This window comes from Peromyscus maniculatus, chromosome 1, assembly GCF_049852395.1.
Source record: "Peromyscus maniculatus bairdii isolate BWxNUB_F1_BW_parent chromosome 1, HU_Pman_BW_mat_3.1, whole genome shotgun sequence".
NCBI classification, from domain to species: domain Eukaryota; kingdom Metazoa; phylum Chordata; class Mammalia; order Rodentia; family Cricetidae; genus Peromyscus; species Peromyscus maniculatus.
The window spans coordinates 81,580,792-81,598,715 of record NC_134852.1 but is presented as its reverse complement, the minus strand read 5'-3'; the positions used below and the strand labels follow the sequence as shown (position 1 = coordinate 81,598,715).

The following is a 17,924-nucleotide window of genomic DNA, read 5'->3' as shown; positions in this document are numbered from 1 at the left end:
GAGCTGCCAAAAATAAATTTCTCTTCATGATATACAGTAATTTCACTCCATAAACACTCATTGTGTCTATATACAAATATACATACATACACATACACACATCTTTTTTTGTTGGGGGTGGTTCGAGACAGGGTAATAGTCCTGGTTGTCCTGGAGCTTGCTTTGTAGACCAGGCTGGCTTCAAACTCAAAAAGATTCACCTGCCTCTGCCTCCTGAGTGCTGGGATTAAAGGTGTGTGTCATCACTGCCTGATTTTTTTTTTAAAGACAAGACATCACTATATATCTGTAACACGAATCTTAAAGGGTCTTATTAATAAAAACAAACCCGGGGCCAGATATTTGGGTGAATGCTGGAAGATCAGAGAAGCAGAACAAGCCACAGCCACTTCACCTTACTAGTTCCTCAGCTGATCCTGTTTCCTCAGAATGGAAGCCTCTGAGTCCTCATCCAGAATGAATCTCAGCTGAACTGCTGCTCAAAAGCCTAAAAGCTTAACCAGGCTCTAGTTCCTGGTCCTCATACCTTATATACTTTTCTGCTTCCTGCCATCACTTCCTGGGATTAAAGGCATGTGTCCCCATGCCTGGCTGTTTCCAGTGTGGCTTTGAACTTACAGAGATCCGGATGGATCTCTGCCTCCAGAATGCTAGGATTAAAGGTGTGTGTGCCACCATTTTCTGGCCTCAATGTTTATCTAGTGGCTGTTCTGTCCTCTGACTCCAGATAAGTTTATTAGGATGCACAATATTTTGGGGAACATAATGTTACCACATATCCCTGGCTGACCTGAAACTTAAAACTTAGACCAAAGTGACCTTGAACTCAGCCTCCCAAATGCTGGTATCAAAGGTGTGCACCATCATGCTTAGCAAACCTTTTATGTATATGTATACAGCTGGCAACATGGGTTAGTGGGTGAAGGTTTTGGCCACCAAGCCTGGTGATCAGAGCGCAATCCCCCGTGACTCACGTGGTGGAAGGGGAGAGCTGAGTTCTGGAAGTTGTTCCTTGACCTGCACATTTGCATCATGACATGAATACGCTCGTTCCACTCAAGCACATGCCTGTATGCACACATACATTCACACCTATTCACACACTGAAACACAATAACAAATAAATAAATAATAAAAGAACACATCAGAAGTTCAAAGGAATACACACACACACACACACACACACACACACACACACACACACATGAAAAGTTAAAAAAAAATCAAAATTTTAGCCTTGTTTGCCGCTTTCACATTCCTATATACAGTCTATACTTCATTCATCCATTCATTTGTCTGGTTACTTACTTACCTAGTTATATACTGCTGGGGATTATACTGCCTTGCTCACCCTAGCCAAGCCCTTTGCTACTGAACCAAAGCCCCAGCCCAGTGTTTTTTTTCCCTCCCAACAATATTCAAACCCACATTGAGTTCCTTCACCCAGCCCCTCTGTAGCCTCCTTACAATGAATTTTCACTTGTCTGGCCCGACAACTACTACCCTGCTTGTCAAAGCTCTTGTATTGTGGTGACTTAACAAGACAACTCCACATAGTTAAAAAGGAGGTTTATTTTGGGGTAACTTACAGCCAGTAAAGGGGTTGGTTACAGGATCCAGGAAAGATGAGGTGTAGTGCATCGAGGCTCTCTGGAGAACCCTGACCTCTCTGCCATCCAGCATCCAGGATCACTAGGAAGCAAGAGGGCCAGCACATCCAGATCTCGGGTCTTAAGGGCTCCCATCTGGCCCTGCCCCAGGAGCTCATCACAGGTAGGTGTGGCAGTTACCAGAAACCTCACTAGGGAGAGTACTTCCAGGTCAAAGCTGGAACAGCTACCCACTACACTCTTGTTTTATATTTTAGGGTGTAACAAACTTCTCCCCAAATACACCACACTTCTAGGGATGTATGCTGTAGGACGAGGACAAGTCTAAGGCAAATAAAGATTTAGTTATTAATTTTATGCCTGGAAACAGAGGGATCTGATGGAAGAACCCTACTTCAAAATGGTTATTATACTCATATTCAGCTACCCAATATGCTCGCCTAGCAGAGATTTTTGAAAAAAGTTTTAACTTAATTTTATTATTTTATGTGTATGAGTGTTTTCCTGCATGTATGTCTGTGGACCATGTGTGTGCCTGGTGGTCCCAGAGGCCTGAAGAGTGCCACAGATTCTCTGGAACTTGACTTTTAGACTAGTGTGAGCTGCCATGTGGTTTCTTGGAATTGAACCCAGGTCCGCTGGGAGAATAGCCAAGGCTCTAACCATTTGGCAACCTCTCCAGCCCACATAGCTTTTTATTAAAAGGACTACTTCAGTTCTCAATCTTTGTCAGTTAAAGAATCAAATCCACTTCTCTGCCAAGAAAGGATCCAAAGTTGCCACAGAATACAGTTTCAAAAACAATAACAACAGCAAACCAAACCCAAACCCAACAACTACAACAAACAAACAAACCAACAAAACCCTGTCTTCTGAGCATGGTGAGCATGTTTCTCAGTGCAGTGATCTCAGTATTGAAAGAAGAGTTGCCTGGAGATCAACTAAATCCAAAGAGGATTTTCTTTTCATTTGCATTTAGACCAGGTCTCACTATGTTGCCTTGGTTGGCCTGGAACTTGCTATGTAGATCTGGCTGGCCTTGAGCTCACAGAGGTCAGCTTGCAGATTGCTGGGATTAAAGGTGTGCACTACCACACCTGGCAAAGAGGACTCCCTTATAATTCAGTCTGGGGATAGCGGTAAGACCATGCTGCTCTTGGTCAGGGTGGTAGCAAAAGGACACTTAGGTTGTACCAGAGTTCCTAAAATCATTGTTTTCCAGCAGTGATTGCACAAAATGGAACCACCTGGGAAACTTTTTAAATGTCTGTATTACAATCATCCAAGAAATGCCTTCCCTTGCAGACACAAACATGCCATTTACAAGTGTAATTTCTGGTATTTGTTAGAAATGAGACATCTTAGCCGTGTTATCCTGAGATGAGAGCGGTCACTGGGAGAGCAAAATCACTCTCTGTTTGATTGTGCCTTTGAAACTCAGCAAGCATGATCTCCCTCCTCCTAGCAATGTTCTAACACGTGGAAATGTGAACGAGCGCAGGAGAACCTCGGCACAGAAGTAGTGCAAAATTCACACGCATGTCCAAATTACTTCCCTTTTTATCAGATGATATTACTGTGTCAGGTACTACTTACATAGCAGATTATTAATTCTTTACTTGCTGACTGAATTTGTTTAAATTCTCTATGTTGTTTTCTTTGTGTGTGTGTGTGTGTGTGTGTGTGTGTGTGTGTGTGTGTGTGTGTAGATCATGGTGATGCACATGTGGGAGTCAGAGGACAGCTTGTGCGAGTCCATTACGTCTCACCACCATGAGAGTCCTAAGGATCCAACTCAGGTCATCAAGCTTAGGAAAAGGCAAGCGCCTTTACCATCTCACCAGCTCACAGGCTCATTTTTCCATTTCTGATATTACAAGATATTCAAAATGTGAAAGCAGCCATTTAGGAAATTATTTTGTTGATCCAGATTAATAAGTGTGAGGAGCTGGATCTGGCCCATGGGCCACAGTTTTATTTCACCTGGAGGGATGATAACAATGGAAGACACCTTCTAGGATTACACTCTCTAGTAGTCCTTCTCAAACTCCGACACACATGTGAATCACTAGGTGATGGCTGGGGATAGGGCTCAGCAGCAAAGCTCTTGGAGAGCTTGCTGAGTCATACACCCCAGGGTTTCTGTGGAATATTCTGATTTGTGCTTTGTACATTTCTCACTTGAGCTGAGTCTGACCTGCTAGTAAGCATGAGGGCAAGCAGCCAGCCACCATGCTGCTCCTGATGGCTTGTCAAAGACAGGTATGCGCTTGAGGATTCAAGGAGCTCTTTTCCCTCCCTGTATCAACACCATCCCTGGTAGATGATTAGAGTGCTCACATTTGCCCTGGGAAGTAGTGAGGGGGGGAATCATATTGTTGGACACGACTTCCTTGAAATAATCTTCATCTTGTTGGCAAGACTGACTCATCCCTAAATACGTTGAAGATGACCTGCTTCACGAGAAACTACAGCTAATGATACAGCACAGGTGACTACTTGTTTCAAGTGGATAAAATCTTGTTCCTAACTCACAGACGAAGAAACCAACTCTCTCACAGGGAGAATAGCTCATCCTAGGCTTCCCAGGAACTAGGATGCGAAAGAGAGAGTTGAAGCGGCATGGAAAGCTTGGTGTGGTGGCTCATACCTATAATCCCAGCACTCAGGAGACAGTTGGGAAGATCATGAGTTCAAAGCTAACATGGGCTAAATAGTGAGTTCCATGCCAGGTAGGGTTACACAGCAAGATTCTGTCTCAAACTAATGAATGAACTAACTAATTGACTACCTAACTGACTGACTGACTGACTAACTAACTAACTAACTAATTAACTAACTAACTAAAGCAAAGCGGGATGGAACTGGATGTAGCAGTGAATGCATGTCATCCAGGACTCAGAAAGTTGAGTCTCAGCCTCATGTTTAAGGCTAGCCTGTACATTTTGGAGCAGTCCTTTCTCAAAAACCTTTAAAAAATGAAGCACGATGATGCTATGACTCCAAAGCCCATCCTCTTTATGCAGCACACACACACACACACACACACACACACACACACACACAAACACACTCACACCATGCCACTGATAAAATGTCATATATTGCTTTATAAAAGATTCAAAATGATCAACAAAAATTCAAATGATATTGGCAAATCAAGTAAGTTAGAAGCAAATAAAAAATATGACAACAAGGGAAGGAAGACAGAGTACACATTGTGTCCGCAGAGCTCTATTGTTTTGCCAGTTGTGATGAACTTGACTCTGAATTTCTGAAGAAAAGGCAGGCTTTCAGAGCTCTATGTGGCACCCTGTTCGCAAGGCCAATACAGACAGAGAATGCAAATGGGAATGGAGCGGTGATGCATCCCCAAAGAAGCTTGTCCAGATTTCCAGGTCTACGATGCACTCTTGGGCTTGGGGCTATCGAGGAGGGCTATGCTATGGTGCTGCTCACAGATCTTCCTGCATCTGTGAGGTGGTGAAGACAGGGTACCAATCAGGAACATTTGTTGCTCTAAGACACCATACCTGAGTTGTAAATCTGGACTCAGGGTTCTCTATCATTTAATTCCTTCTGATGCTCTTTGCCATAACACCAAAGGCAGACAAGTTGGGTTTCTTATTAACACAATACCACCAGGCTGATCATAATACTGCAGAAATCTTTTTATTTTTTTTGTATTTATTTTTTACTTGTTTTTACATCCTGACCTCAGTCCCCCCCCCACTTCTCTCCTCTCAGGTCCTCCCCCTTTACCTTCTCCCCATCCACTCCTTCTCCTCCATTTCTCTTCAGAAAAGGACAAACTTCCCATGGATATCAACCAGCCATGATAGATCAATAGCAGTGAGACCAGGCATCTCCTCCCCTATTTAGGCTAGATGAGGCAACCCGGTAGGAGGAAAGGGCCCTAAAAACAGGCAACACAGTCAGAGACAGTCCCTGCCCCACTGTTAGGAGTCCCACAAGAAGACCAAGTCACACAACTGTAACATATGCAGAGGGGCTAGGTCAGTCCCATGCAGGCTCCCTGATGGTCGTTTCATTCTCCGAGAGATTTCTTAAATGAAAGGTAAGATAGAGTCCACTATACCCGTCAACACTTGAAGTCATTCTTTGCTCTTCACACTTTGCTTAGAGGGTCAGTGCGTTTGGTTGGCAGAAACAGAACATGTGTTAAGACAGATGGTTTCAGAAGGAAAAAAATAAAAGGTCTTGGGGGAGTGGTGGGTATAGTTTGGCGGTAGAACTTAGACCTAGCTTGTGAGGGGTCATCAGCTCAACCCTCCGCAAGCAAGAGGAAGCAAAAAAAAAAAAAAAAGTAATGGAGATAAGACAAATACAAAACAAGTTTTCTTGGTAAAGGGCAAAGAAACATCTTTCACTTATTTTTTTTCTTTTTCCCAGAGAGCTAAGAACACAAGTTTTCTTATCTGAAAATGAGCAGGTTGTTGCTCTACCAATCTCTAACGTCCTTTCTGGCTTGAATGCTTGCATTAGTCAGTCAGCATTTTGATGGATTCAGAGATGAGAAAAAGAGGAACAGGGGTAATCCTCAGAGCACCAGAGCCAAGCATCTATCTGAGATGCAGCCAAGCAGCTTCTGAAACAGCCCTATGACTCACGGGATGGAGCCACCGCCGCGTGCTGTGAAAATCAGCTCACCAGTTCCAAGCAGAGGCTCAGCCCAGGCTGGAAGGCAATTCCAAGGAATTCAGATCTTCTGCCAACAGGATCACTTGAGTCATCTTTCAACATCACATTCCAAACGCAATGTTCATGTCGAGTCCTCAGGCATTCATGGGGAGACTAGGCTGGCTTTGGCTCTCTGTGGATTCATTTTGCATTGGAACTTCATCTAGACTTCCAGAAAAACATTAGGTCTTGTCATCCACCAAGAAGAGTTTCTCCATGTCTTTTAAAAACTACTCACGATCTGAAAACATTCCCTTTCCCCCTTTTGCTTACTGTATTGTTTGACTGGTGTAAAAAGTAAACCACCAACAAAACCCAAGAAGGTAAACCAATGCCTGGCATGAGAGTTCCTGAGGCGTTACTGTGGCAGACCAGGCTCTCAGATCTCTGGGCCGCTGTGTCGATTTCTCTTTTGTGTACGGCACTCTGGGTGCCACTGTCTGTATTTCAGGGTCTATACACACTACATAGCTAGAAACGCGTTTTTAAGCCAATGAGTTTTTTCTTTCCCCCTACCAAAATCAGATGGTATCAACACAGACAAATCAAGGCACGCATAAATAAACTGATGTCAGTTTAACTTTAGGGTTATGTTGGTGAGGAGCAGGTATGTGTTGTTTTCCAGAACCACTATCTTCTGGTGTCAGGACTTGGTGTGGTGTTCACGAAAGAATTCAAAATGGAAGTAGAATAAAGAGAGAGATATTTAGCAGTGGTGGTGGCGCACCTTTAATCCCAGCACTTGGGAGGCAGAGGCAGGCGGATCTCTGTGAGTTCGAGGCCAGTCTGGGCTACAGAGTGAGATCCAGGAAAGGCTCCAAAGCTACACCAAGAAACCCTGTCTCAAAACACCGATAGAGATAGAGATAGAGATAGAGAGAGAGATAGAGAGAGATATTTATATTTAATTTGTCCCCCATGGAAAAGTTCAGCTGTCGACTGTTTAGGGCTTACACAGTAAGTATGCCCCTGATATTTTACTTTAAAGAAATTGATGTGTTAATTATGAGATTCGTTATATTATTATTATTATTGTTATTATTATTATTATTTTGGTTTTGGGGGGCAGGGTTTCTCTGTGTAGCCCTGGCTGTCCCGGAACTTCCTCTGTAGACCAGGCTGGCCTCAAATTCAGAAATCTGCCTGCCTCAGCCTTCTGAGTGCTGGAACTAAAGGCATGCACCACCACCGCCTGACATTAAATGCATTTTAAAATGTAAAGACTAGAACAACAACAACAACAAAAAACAAACGTAGATAAATAAGCCATTAAAACCAATAGATTGTAGAAACAGACCTATCTATGTAGAATAAAAGAATAATTTTCTGACAAGAAAGAAAAATTTTCTCTGTAAATGGTCTGTAACAATTGTGTATCCAAGAGAAAAATGTAGCCTTGAGAGTATACCATATCTGAACAATAATTACACATTGACCATGGAAAAATGATATATTGCCAGAAATAAAGAACACATGATAGGCAAGGAGTTCACAGAAAGAAGTACCTAAAAAGGAAATAATTAAATATGAAAAATATAAATTAGACATTGTGAAGAAAATGAATAAGGCTTGATTTTCTCCGTTTCTAAGAAAATTAGTATCATTTGGAATCTAATGTTTAGCAAGGTGTGCCATTTTTTTAACCTTTCTTGAGAGGATACGGCTTAACTTAAGCTTGCTAGAACTTTCTCAGCTTCCTTTTCCATCATGAATCGTAACATTAGTTGGGGACTTTTGCATCTCAATCCCCAGATCTGTTGATTTCAGTTTCCTTGGAATATTATCTGCCTTACTACATGCACGAAGACTTGGAGCCGATTCATTCCGTCTATGCAATTACCTCTCTGTCTCGAAAGACCTCTACAGGGATTTCCTTGGAAATATTTCCATGAAAGCTTCATTCCGCAGACAAAAGAAGCAGAGTGAATAAAACATTTCCTTGGGACTTGACAGTCTTGGCGTTGAGAAGTTAAGCACTGGAACCGTAACAGATGCACACAAGCGAGTCTTCCTAACACCAAAGTCAGGATGTTCCTGGATCCCTGCTTGATGAGTGCCCCAGTGACAACCTTCGTTAGAACTCATTTCCCATGCTTGCACTCGGTCTCTGCTCTACCTGAACACTGCCAATTAGCTCTGGAAGGAAGCTACACCGTGAATAGTTTTATAATGTTGGAGGTGTGTGATTCTATTTTTGCTGATTAAAACATGACACTGTCAAGAGGAAGCAGGTTGGCAGACAGAAGAACACTGGAGAGAGAATGTCTTATCTACAATTAATTTTCTGTAAGTGTGTCTACATTTCCAACAGATATCGGCAGACAATTCTCCCTCTTTATACTCACATGGTGTGATGCAGCTTACTAATGATGCCACATTATTGGTATTGTATTCTTTCATCCTAAAACATGTCACAGTTCTTAAAGTTTGTAAAGTTTGCATCGTGAGAGCTTATACTGACATTTCCCCAGCAAGTGACATTAATGCTTCACTTTTACATTTCATAAAGCACATTGCCTTTCCTTCCCTATAGCAGAGAGTTAGGGTAAGCAGCTTATAAAAAAGTGCTGCCAGTTAGCTCCCAGCATTGGAAGCTCGAGTCTGGGCTTGGGGCAAGGCATCACACCATCCAAAGAGATACGACAGAGCAATGCCATTCACCCTCATGTCTGGGGAGTGAAGAGGAAAATATAGCAAGATCTGGAGTCTCATAATCCTCATGGAGGACATAACCCCCAAGGACACAAGGATTTCCCATGAAGCCCTACCTCTCAAAGTTCCTACTTCCTTCCAGGATAGCATTCAACTTGGAACTAGGATGCAGCAAAGGCGCTCGTATATAGCACAGATTGTTCATGCATTTGAGGGTCTCAGCGCCATGTCCTGGAGTTGCTCAGAATCCATTCCCGTGTCTCAAAGCACTCCCCTGTACAGGTTCAGAACCTGTATTAAAGAGCCATTCAGTGGGCTGGTTGCTTCTTTGCTCTGCTTTTGTGTTGATATGAACACATGTCCTCACCTTGCAACCTCTGGGAGAGGGGGTAGGATTTTATACAGAGGATGTTTCTGATAAGCTCACTTCTGCCTTAGAGTGGCCCGCGTGGACCCCAGGCTTCCCCAGAGAGCTACCTCTGCTTTGGCCTGTTCCTTCCAAGTGTGACATTCCTGTCTTTGTCAGATGTGTTTCTGCCAGCAGAGATTTTTTTCTTTCGCTAGCATAATTTATCTCTTTTCCTTTTTTTTCAGCACCCCCCCCCCTCCAATCATGTACAGAGACTGTTGTTTGAAGCATGGGCCCGTGGCTCGCAGAAGTACTTTGCTGAAGTAGTTTGGGGGTAGGACTGACAGAAACTTTCAGCAATAGTGTCCTGATCCATAAGAGCAGAAAGAAGTAGCGAGTCATAAGAGAGGACTCTTCGGGACTTCAGCCAATGGAAGAATTCTCCGCTCCCGCTGTTAGGTGCTCCACCCCTGCAGTCAGAGATGAACAGGATCAGTTGTGTAAAGGATACTACGGACTCTGATTTCAAGTCAAATGATCCATTTCCCAAACTGGCTAATGATGGTGGGCAGGCGTTTTTGGGCGTCAAGTGTGTGTGGGGGTAGAGTGCTATCTGCACATTGTCTAAAGTCTGACAACAAGCTCTGAGAGGTTAAGCTGTTCACCATAGCAGGCGGAACCGCTGTTCAAACTGAGGAACTCAATGGCGCCAACTACTCCGAACTGATGTAACAATTACGCATTTCACCAAAAAACCTGCTTTCTGATTATGCAGGTTGTGGAAATAGATAATTTTTACTCCTAATGTTTATTCTTTGCTGCAACCACATATTTAATTAATAGATTTTATATTTGTTTCATTTGTTTATAAAATATGCTCTCCTTTTATGATTAGATAGCTAAGTGGCAGGGATTATAACTTTCTTAATTATATATTTCTTAATTATTCCTGTATTAGTTAATTATATGGAATTAATTTTTAAAAATAAGTAATTATATTTTCTAATGTCCATCACATTTCTCTCTTAATTTTGAAAATATGACTCGGGCATGATTACATGTATAGTTAATTTTAGCATAACTTAAACTAAAACTTAAAATTCATATAGGCTTTTTACTAAGACTTCATGCATATTATGTACACATGCATATACAACACAAACAACTCAGACCCCCCAAAATCATTGGTTACAATCATGCAAAATAAGTCAATATTAAGGAAAACATGCAGGAAAGTCCTAAAAGTGAGCCTCAGTTCAGAGACTGCTCACAAATGCTGTTCTTTAAACTGAGCATTTCCTGTCTTTAGATCCAGTTCTATTATTTTGCACTGGAACCGTTCTATGTTGAAAACCTACTGTGAGAAAACGACTTAACTACGCTGTCAGCTTCTTGGGGACAGGGTCAATGTTTTATATTCTGCACATGAAATAGCTTCTGGCACAGTAAGTGTTTGTTGAATTTGAATTTTGAATTTAAGTGAAATGATGCTGAAAATTTTACATTAGCTACAGTCATCCATCTGAGTTTAAGCCAGAGGTTGCTATCTTGTAGAGGGGAATCATTAATAATGCGATTTCCATGGAGGTTATTTTGGTGACAGAAGGAGATGAAAACATTTCTACTCCTTTGAGTTTCCTGTTCCAATCATGCATGAGATCTTTAGACCAGTATTTTTGACTCAAGTGAAAATTATGAGATACATTATCATTAAAGTTTCTGATATCTTGTGGCAAAATAACTTAATAAATTTAACTTCATCTGTTTTTATAAGAAAAAAATAAAGAGAGATACAGAGAGGTTCAGCGATTTGTCAATGTCACCCAGGTATCTGCTGACAGCGAGTGTGATGTTTTTTGCATCTCCGTTCAGTGTTTCTTCTGTTGTGGTTAGTACAGAAACTCTTATATGAATTATTAGACTTCCTCATTGAGATAAACAGTTCTTCATTCATATGTTACTTTTAGACCCTTGTTTGATGTATATGATATGCAGTGGAAACAAAAACCCTGTAGTGTGGTATTGGGATGATAATTTTCCGTAAAATATTTAAGAGATCTTTTTTCCTCTCTCCCTTCCTCCCTCCTTCTTTCCTTCCTTCTTCTCTTCCTGTCTTTCTTATTCTGTGAAAGAACTATGCCTGGAACACTGTAACCTTCTAAGTGCTGGAATTATAAGTGTGCCCCATCATCCAGGAGAATTTAGTTTTCCAGTATACTGCAGTGGAATTTTTCTGGAATATGCTACCACTTCAACAGACTCTTCGACTCTCCCTGCCATTGTAGGATTACATGCACTAAAGTTACACATCTGTTCACATGATAAGAGATTGTACAGGAATTAGAATAATCCCTTACTTTTAGAGGTAATTTTTGTTTTATTATGAGTGTAAATCTTTTACTATTCAAGTATGAAGTTAAAGGTGTATTCAAGTATTTTTTTCTGAAGAAAATTGTAAAGCATTTCAAAGTATAAACTTTTTCGGTCATGTTCCTTCTTCCCATTTCCTGCCTTAGAGAAAAACTAAGAAGATTCAGCATCAATGAAGTCAGCCATCTTTCTGGAGAGTTCTCTTTTGGTTGTATGACCCATTGAACAGATTGCTCCACTTTTACCTCCCCTGTCTCTTACGATCACGGTTTGTGAACTTGCAAACCTCATTGCTTTGGGTTGCTGTTCAGAATCATGGGTCTAAGTGAAAGGGGAACTGGCAGTATTACAGTGGAAAACACAGCCTTAGGGGTAACACCACCTTCCCTACTGACAGTATGAACCGCAGACTCATCAATACCTCCTCTTTCTTCGTCAGCATACTTGCGATGTTCCTTCTTCAAAGACAGTGTCGCATATGGAACCCCACAGGCTCAGGCACTTAGATTTCCTAATAACTGAGCTGACCCCCTTGATGACAAATGAATTTGTGGTTCTAGAAGATTCCCTGTAGGCGGAGCTGAAATAGAAAACATCCAATCAAGCTGCCATGGAGTGTTAAGAGGTACTATATATCACTTCAATGTCAGGGCAGTGATGGGTGGAGACTGGACCACTATTGCAGACCCAGCTCAGAGAACAGTCACATGGAAGCTGCCTGTGAGAACCACAAGGTCCCATGTGCCAGTTGACCATTCTTTCCCTTGTTATCATAAGCAGTGAGTTCTTGCTTTTTTGGATACCAGTTTAACCATTCACGTAAAAGATAAGAATGCAAATTGTTACTTTTTAATGGATTGCATACATTTTAATTAGGCTTTCTTATCTACTAAATAGGACTAGCTCTGCCTACATTGAATACTTGTTTGAACAGTTAGAAGAAACTAAAAATGCCAGTGCCTGGTAACTAACAAACACTTGTTAGGAGAGAAAATTTGTGCTAAAGATCTCATGTGCTTTCTTGTGAATCTAGTGCATAAATTTCTGCCTCCTAGTATAGTGGGCCACAGACAGAACATCACTCGCCAACATTGTTAGGAGTCAGTTGACTAGAGCCTGAAGAAGAAGTCAGGGTCTCTGAACTGCTCTTGAAAACATCAGTTTAATGGCCAACATGATGGAAGGTGCCTGCCTGGGATATTGGTGGGGAAGATCCGTCTTTACCAAGTGACCGCAGGTCCCCTCATGACTAAGTAATAGCATAAGCCAGCATTTTACTAGCCTTGAGATAGTTTGTGAACAGATGTAGTAAAACAAACAAACAAACAAACAAACAAATAAATAAATAAATAAATCTCCACTCCCAAATAATGCAGGAGCTAGAAACAAGTTAGAAAGGGAGGACAAAAATCAATCAGAAGGATGATTTTATGTGATCATTGTATTACATTAAATTGCCTGAAAACAATGTCAGATAAAAGTGAATTGGAAATGACCATTTTTTTGATATTTTAATTTTAACTTTCTTTTTGTGGTATCATGTGTTGAACCTAGAACCTCCATCATTCTAGGCAAGTGCTTTGCTTCTGAGCTACATCTCTAGATGTTTTTACTCATTATTCTGAGTCATTCTCAAATAAACTTACAGTCTTCCTGCCTCAGCCTTTCAAGTAGCTGGAATTACCTGTAACAAGAGGTCTGGATCTCTGATACACACACACACACACACACACACACACACACACACACACACACACACACACACACTTTTTTCCCTTGACAGGGCTTCTTTATGTATCCCTGGCTGTCCTGGAACTTGCTCTGTAGATCAAGCTGGCCTTGAACTCACAGAGATCAACTTGCCTCTGCCTCCACAGTGCTGGGATTAAAGGCATGCACCACCACCACTTGACTATCTCTGATATTTTTAAGTGAATATAAATATAATATGATATAAATAATCAATGATAATATTTGAAAATGAATTGTTTATGTATATCTGAATTCGAACCAGTAATACCATATACCTATAAACAGGAAAAAAATAGACTTTAACTTTGACATAAAAGGAGATAGACTAAACTGGGAGACGGTGGCTCATGCCTTTAATCCCAGCACTCAAGGCAGTGAGTTCGAGGCCAGCCTGGTCTACAGAGCAAGATCCAGGACAGGTACCAAAACTACATAGAGAAACTCTGTCTCAAAAAACAAAACAAAACAAAACAAGGAGATAGTCTATTTAAAAAGATTTTTAAATAATAATTAAAATGTGGAGATATACTCATATATATATAATAAAATTAATAATCATTTAGAATATTATTTCAAATTTGCTAATAATCTGGACATATGAGCTTAGAGAAAAAAATCAGCTTTATGTTGGTCAAGAGTTGAATAGATGCCCCAAATTCTAAGCCTATGCTAATGCTGTTGGTTGCTCCCCATAATTTGATGGTAAGACCATATGACTAAAGATACCACATGCTTATGGCAAAGAACTTGGAGAAATCTAGCTGGCGCCCTGCTGGCAGCTTTACCCTTACTGGTCAGCACTCATAGTGCTAGAATAGGAGAAAAGTAACCATTAATCTCACTCAGCTATGAACCCTGAAAGCTGTAATAATGACCTGCTGGTGTAATAATGATATGGGACAACAATGCCCACTGGTATAACAATGGCACAATGCTAGGGGAGTAACCAACCACTTTTTAATACTGGACTTAAGGGCCGCTGAGTTGGAACCCATACCTGACACTGTTAATCAGGTCAGGAATCTGAGAGTAGGTAAGTCGTAGACCTTAAGGGAAAACCTACTGCTATCATTCTGCCAAATAAACACAGCAATGAAAAGACTCCTAATGACATATTGCTACACTTATAGATCAGTGCAATGGCTCCACTGTCATCAGAGAAGCTTCCTGACACAGTAGGAATTAATACAGAGACCTACAATTGGACAATATTCAGAGAATCAGAGATTTTTTTTTCAGTCCTCAAGCCTGAATGGGATGTCTTTATCACACCCTTCCCCTCAATGCTCAGAAATCTATGTGGAAGAAGGAACAGAAAAGTTCTAAGAGCAGGCAGTGGTAGATGACTTTAAGGAAACAGTTTTCTCTAGACACAACAGGGCTGTTGGGGAATATCGTTTTAAGACGTGTCACTTTTCTTTATGTTGCATTTGTTTAACTCTGTGATGCTGTGCTACTTGCCTGTCTAAAACCGCTGATGGTCTAATTAAGAACTGAATGGCCAATAGCGAGGCAGGTTAAAGGATAGGTGGGACTGGCAGGCAGAGAGAAGAAATAGAAGGAGAAATCTGGGGGGAGGGGGAGAAAGAATGGGAACATAAGGAGGGGAAGACATCAGAGGCCAGCCACTCAGCTACACAGCAAACCACAGAGTAAGAAACGAAGAAAGGTATACAGGAATAGAAAAGGAAAAGCCCAGAGGCAAGAGATAGATGGGGTAAGTTAAGAAAAGCTGGCTAGAAACAATCCAAGCTAAGGCCAGGCATTTATAATTAAGCATAAGCCTCTATGTGTATTTATTTGGGAGCTGGGTGGTGCCCCCCCCCGAAAGAATAAAAAACAACCAACAACACAGGGCAGATAGACACATGAGCTTGCAGAGACGGTGACAGCATGCACAAGCTCGAGCCAATGGCGAAAATCCAAGCAATGGAGAAAGGGAAGTGGAGACAAGGTTGCATCCCTAGCCAAGAAGCTATTCACAAATATTAGCTTCTGGAAGAGAGAAAATAATTTTTATCAATGGAGTGACACTGGATATATGAACCAAACTCCAGGTCAGCCTCTATGATCAGGAGAGTTGGCCATCACAAATTGACTACATGTTTTCTAGTTGCTTTTTTCTTTTCTCAATCTCTTTCCCAAAGGATATACCTATTAATTCTGATGCTTCAAGAATTAATTTTCTGCATTAATTTTGGGAGAGATATCAACATTTAAATCATAGAAATCTTTAAGCCCCATTTCACTTAAAATAAGTGTCTGAGTTTTAAAAATAAAATTGGAAATGAATATTTTCTTTGTGTGTGTGTGTGTGTGTGTGTGTGTGTGTGTGTGTGTGTGAGAGAGAGAGAGAGAGAGAGAGAGAGAGAGAGAGAGAGAGAGAGAGAGACATATGTACTAAGTATATATGTGAGCGTGTATACTAAGGCAAGAAGAGGGGAATGTTCATTGTTTTGTGCTGTAAGTCAATTTCTTTGTAACAAGGTCTCTCACTGAAACTGCAGCTAGGCCAGTAGCTAATAAACCCTGGGGTCCTCCTGTCCAAACTTCCCACAGAGCTGGGGATACAGTTATGAGAAATGCCATGTTAGGATTTTATATACTTTTTTTAATGTGCATGCTATTGTTCAAACTTGGATCCATAGGCTTGTGCAGCAAGCACTCTATCTTCTCATCCATCTTTCCAGAAATGAATAACTCAAAAATGCCATTAAAGTTTCCTCCTGAATTTATATTTATATATATACATATATATGATAACAGTTGCTTTGTAAATTACTCTCTAATAAACCCAAGTCAGCCTAGGAGCATTTTATTGGATAAGATGACTTATTTTCCTCTCTTCTTTTGATGGTACCCAAAATCTGTAGTTATGTGAAGAAAGCTGCTAGGATCACATCCCTGTATCAGGCAAGAGAGCATCAAAGCCTCAATGATTATGAAACTTATGAAAACTTAGAGAAGCCAGCCAAAGACTGGTATTGGTCAATCAAGTTGAGTTAGCTCTGCAATTATTCTAACTAAAATAGCACATGACTTCTATATCACATGAAAAGCTTTCTCATTATTTCTGCATCCTCAAAAGTTATTCCTTAAGTGACTCCTTGACTCCATTCACTTGTTTTATGAGGCTTCAAGCCAGTAAGTGCTGACTTTTGTCATGTTGAAGTGAGGAAGATTATTTTTCCTAAGCAATCTTTCCCTCACATAAAATGTAAATTATACAAGCAAGCCCCACCCCCAGGTTAAAACCATAAGGTTTGAGAATAGTCATCACATGCCTCACTGTAGAGGTTCTTATTTTTGGAGTAGGGAACTTCAAAGGTAGTGTCAGCCATTTCTGAGATGAATTCCTTGGTAGATTGTACTGACTGTAGTACTTTTTCAACTGACTTCTGTGAAAATAATTTTGATTATTCTTAGCTTCCGAAGTTTGAACTGGGGCCTAATTTCCCAACATAATGATGATATGAACTTATTCAAATTGTTTAACTTCCCTGGTTATCCAATGATAAGTTGCTAAATGATCGAAAGGTATTTCATTAAAAACTGCTTAGTATATAGATGTGTCATTTAATGATAATGGGGCATGAATTGCTGATAGATAGCAGTAAGAAATTCTGGTGTGCTATTGTGCAGTAGATGGCCACAGATGTGGAATATGTATTGCCTATCTCAAAAGGCTAGAAGAAAGGATTTTTCATGCTTTCATGATAAAGTGGTGATAAAGGTTTGAGCACTGTAACTCAAATGTTAAATGGTCTTAAAAAAAAAAAACTAGTGCCAGATATAGGGGTAAATGCTGAAAGATCAGAGAGACAAAGGAACAAGCTATAGCCACCACCTCTTACCTCACCAACTCCTCAGCCTGAAAAAGCCTCAGCCAATAGGCCTCTAGCTGAAACTCTTAAAAGTATGTGTGCTTCTCAAGTACTGGGATTAAAGGTGTGTGCTAACACTGCCTGGCTATTTCTCTCCTAGACTGAGTCAATCTCATGTAGTCCAGGGTAGCTTTGAACTCACAGAGATCCAGACAGATCTCTGCCTCCCAAGTGCTAAGATTTAAGGGGTGTGCCACCACTGCCTGGCTTCTATGTTTAATCTAGTGGCTTGTTCTGATCTCTTATCTTCAGGCAAATTTTATTAGGGTACACAATATATCACCACATTTCCACTTTTTTGTATAAAATAATAAAAGAAGGTTATAACTAATATATGAAAAACTATATACAATAAGTATAACAAGTATATACAATATATATGGTCAAGAATTACATTAACTATGTCTAGTCCATTAACATGTGACAGATTCAGAGAAAATAGTCCATTATTTATAATATTTTGGTGAGTCCCAAATGTTGTACCTAATTCACTTTCTATCATAACTCGTATTACCAACCCAAAACTATCTTTTGATGTCTTTCAAACTTAAAAACTTTACACCTCTTTAGTGAGTTTCTTTTCTGAATTTATTAACAAGGAAAACT

The 17,924-nt window shown here is 40.6% G+C and overlaps 1 long non-coding RNA gene across 1 annotated transcript in view; it reads left to right on the top strand.

The window, feature by feature from the left end:
* The window catches only part of LOC121829496 (uncharacterized), a 234,256-nt gene that overhangs the window by 65,581 nt on the left and 150,751 nt on the right, over window positions 1-17,924 (top strand). The gene's annotated exons all lie outside the window — the stretch shown is intronic.